Source organism: Cupressus sempervirens, chromosome 8 (assembly GCF_028749045.1).
Source record: "Cupressus sempervirens isolate cs-2001-9-10 chromosome 8, ASM2874904v1, whole genome shotgun sequence".
NCBI lineage: Eukaryota > Viridiplantae > Streptophyta > Pinopsida > Cupressales > Cupressaceae > Cupressus > Cupressus sempervirens.
Window position 1 is genome coordinate 274,560,106 of NC_143125.1, and position 4,679 is coordinate 274,564,784.

Below are 4,679 nucleotides of genomic sequence, written 5' to 3' on the forward strand. Positions count from 1 at the left end.
ACAAGTACAGTTGCTTCATCTTCATTAGATTTATCCTTCATTGCAACATAAACCACTTCATCATCATGTTCATCAAAATCATCTTCTTCAACTATGTAGCACTTCTTGCTTTTGTCCTTATAGTCTCTATTGTCATCTTTTCTTCTATTTTTGTGCTTGTTTCCTTCTGTATAATTCTTCTTTTGTGTACATCTTGCATCAATATGGTCAACTTCATTGCAATTGAAACAAATGATAAGTATCTTACCTCTAAATTTACCTTTACCTCTATGGAATCCTCTAGCTAGAAATGCTTCCAATTGTTCAACATATTTCTTCATCTGTATTGCTATCACTAGATGCATATTTTATCTCTCTTTTCTTCTTCTTTAGTTTTGCTTCTTTAGAGTCCTTCAGTAACAACTTGGCTTTGAAATCAGATTCAAGGTTTTTTGGTCTGTAATTGTCAAAATTGGATAACTCAAAAGTAGTAAGTCTACCTACCCAACCTTCAAGAGTTAATTTGTTTCCTATAATACATCATAATTCTTGGATTTTTGAGACTCTAATAGCATAGATAAGCAACAATTTCTTTAGGACTTTGCTTAAAATAGTTTCAACATCTAAATGACTAGTAGCACTTCTTATTGCACTAACAACCTCTTTAATTCTAGCAACATATTGAGCAACATTCTCACCTTCTTCCATTCTCATGTCATCAAATTTACATCTGAGGCTCTCTGCCTTAGATCTTTGAACATTTTTATCTCCTCCATAGATGTTTGATAGGGCTTCCCACATTTTTAATTCAATGTCACATCCATTGATGTCATCAAATTCTGCATTACCAAGTGTTGAGGCAATTTCCAACATTGCCTGATTGTGCTCTTTCTTCTTCTTCATATCTTCAGCAGTAGGAGCTCCAGCAAGATCAACATGTTCCACTAAAATTGAGGATTGTGCATGATCTCCTATTCCTCCAAGGTGTAGCTTCTTTAGACTTTTCCATGTAGGGAACTTTTCTCGATTAAGATTTTGTATTTCTCTTTTGGACATCTTGATCTTTGTACTTCTAGTACCTTCAAACTAGTTATGTTAGCAAATAGATCTGATACCAATTGTTAGAATTCTTTAAATAGCTAAGAGAGGGGGTGAATCAGTTATTCAAGGTCCTAATGTCCCAATAAAATATTTCACTTATCTTAGTGAATCCAATAAACATGCAAGTTACTAACAAATCAACATGCAGCAATAAACTGTAAATCATAAAACTCATTCACACACTTGACACAGTGATTTAACATGGAAAGCCAATTTGGAAAAAACCACCAGTAACATGCTACTCCTTTTTCACTCTTCTGAAGTGATGCCCTATAAAAGGCCAACCTTGTTAAATGTTACAACACACATTGTTAAATGTGACCTAGTTAAGGGATTTTAATCACCTTGTTAGAAGTTAGCCTAGTTAAAGGACTTTAAGAACATTCACTTGGAATGCAACCTTGTTAAAGGATTTTCTAATGATTGTTAAGTCAATCTTAGTCCAAAGGATTTTATCCCAACTAATAAAATTTTTAGAGAGTATAATAGAGTATTTGATCTGATACAACTTACAACTTATCTTGGAGATTTTAGATCTCAATTTTCTTGGCTTTAAGTCTTTTCAACTCTAATAGCTTGTTCACCCTTCAAGCTTTTGTCTCCTTCAGCCTCTTCGCTTGGTATGCCAATGCAATCACTTCTATGGTCACTGAATGAAGCAGAGTCCTTGACTCTTTGTCTCTATTCTTCTTTGGTTCTCTTGACCTTCTCAATATTTTTCCCTTCTACACATTTAGCAAACTCTGCCTCATGACCTAACATTCCTTAAATACGAAATTAAAGTACTTTTCCATTTTCCATCATCCAATTTAGGGTTTAGGTGGATTAGGTAAGATACAATGTATCTATCCCATATCTTGTCTTTTCTAGAAACCTCTTCTAGAATCTATTTGAAATCCCCTAAAAATGGTTTACCTCAAATTTTGTACCACTAGCTCATCATCTTTATCTTCCACCTAGTTCATAGACTTTGAAAATAAAATTTTTTAGCTTAGATTTGGTGAATCTTTGACTTTTCAAATAATGTAGCAACTTGACACTATTGAACTTCTGATGCTCGGCACATACTGTGTTGCTCAGAACCTATTGTATTTTTACTTGGCACCAACTACATTTTACTCATGCTCGACACCTATTATATTTTACTTGACATCAACTACATTTTAGTGATGCTCGACACCTAAACTTGCTTGGCATCAACTACTTCACTCGACACACACTAGAATTTTCTTTTACTCGGCACCAACTAATTTTTTGCTCGACTTGTACTAACTTTTCTCAGCACCCACTCTTAACTTTAGTCAAGCTTTGCAGATAGTTTAGTTATAACTTGTTGTTCTAGAGTTTCTAAGTGTAGCCAACCTTTGTAACATTAAGTAGATTATCAATACATCATTTTACAATTGTCTTAACTAATCCTTGTACTTCATTACATAAAAATAACTCAACCTTTCCTCTAGGTGTTCTTGTTACATCTTATTGATTAAATCCTCTTCATCAATCAACTAAGTGATAGTGCTTGGATCTTATAAGCAATTGTCTTACCAGCAATAGCAAGTTTGACATCAGTGATAAAATAATGATTGAAACATTCTTCTTCAACAATCTCCCTTTCTCAAAATTGATATTTTCAATCAAATTTCAATAGGATGTTGATGGTAGTTCATTGGGGGGGTATCCTAAGAATTGCTAGAACATTTGGGGATATTAGTAGAATGATTGAAATTTTGCATTCATGACTATGTTTGTCATTGATGTCAACATAGTATTGTTTTTGTGAATATTGGTAGAGTAATAGAGAGAGAGAGAGAGAGAGAGAGAGAGAGAGAGAGAGAACGAGGTTGTATGAATTGCACATAAATGATTAGGTCATGCGTAGTTGAGAACATATTTTAAATTGTGCCCTAATGGAGTGGACAAGTGCATGTATAGAGAATCAAAGAGATGGGGAAGTTATTCAAGAACTACAGAGGATGGTGTGCAAACAAAGTACCTAAATAGTGGCTTCTAATGTTTGGATTTTATCTCTTAACATGAATAGATTCATGATGAGAAAAGTTAGACAATAATAGTAGATAGCATAATGATGATGTCAATGAGTGTGCAAGGTCATAAGTTACATGTGTGGAAAGTTTAAAAGACTAAGTTAATAGTACTATGTAATTGTAAAATGATTGTAATATCTTAATGAGGTCATATTATAATTAATTGAGAAAGCCTCAAGAATGACTTAAGGAATTATTTTGAGGATGTGGTATAAAAGAAGATTATTTTCATTGTGGTAATGTATGTAAGAAAGTAAGCAAGAAGTGTATTAACTGTGATATTCAAAGTACTTGGTACATGCATTTAAGAAATCCAAGGGATTATTAGATGTGAAGTTGGTGATTTGTTAATGAGATAAGAAGAGGATTGGTCCAATCAAGAGGACAAAGAAGTTTGAGATCATTCATTTCTATTATTCTATATTAAATTAAAAAAAGATTAGTTAGATAGTGAGTTCAGTGATCTTACCCCTGAAGCTATTTGAATAGTGGGTCCTTCTACCTTCTACAACTCCTAATAGGGTTGGAATCTCCTAATAGGGATTCAAAGTCTCCTAATAGGGACTAATGTGTACATAATGTATTTCATTGGATCCTAATAGAGTCCATCCTCTTATAAGGAACTTTTATATTACTACATCATTTTGTGGGTGCCATCCCCACTAGAGTTTTCCCTCTGATCAAGGGTTTCCCTAGTTAACATATCTAGTGTTATTATGTATGTGTATCTTCTTATGATTGCTAGTTATATTGTTCACATGGTTAAGGATTAATAAGGTTGATAAATGTTTTAATGATTAGATAGTTGATTCACCTCATCCCCCCTCTCAATTATCTTGGTGGACTTTACTTTCTAAGAGATAAAGATTGCTTTGAGCAAGTTACATGACATGAATTTGTGGCCAGAAAATGGGCCAATAAATATCACCAAATCAATCATCCACCAAGTCACTGGATACCCTACCCTAGACTAAGTGAAGACTATGTGATGCCAAGATAGAAATATGATCAAAGAACTTACCAAGGAAAAATAGAATGATTGTGGGATGTCAATTGATGCAATTCAAGATCATTTCATTGAATTTGGAGTCTGAGTAATTTCTCACAAATTATATCAATCAAGCCAACTGAATAGCATACCTTATGTAGCTATAGATTTGGGTTTCAAGATTGTCAAGAAGGACAATAGATACAATTTAGTTGAAATGCAATTAATCCAAGTAGCTAAGAATATGGGAGCCATTTGAAAAGTAAAGAATACTTCATGTAAGTTTGGCTTACTCATATTGTGCACATTATTTTATGTACAAAATTTGTTTCCTACCATTGTAGAAGTAGTATGGGATAAGAATAGGCATGTAACCGAACAAATAAATGGTTACATTGAGAAATTTGAAGAGAATTTTGAGACAAATTTGGATGGGTATTTTGATGAGTTTAAAGGAAAAATGAAGAATAGGATGAGAATCCTTAAGTTGGTCATTAATCATTATTATGATCACATTTTTTTCATGGTGGATATCGACTAAACCTATGCTCAAGTTGTTATACCAA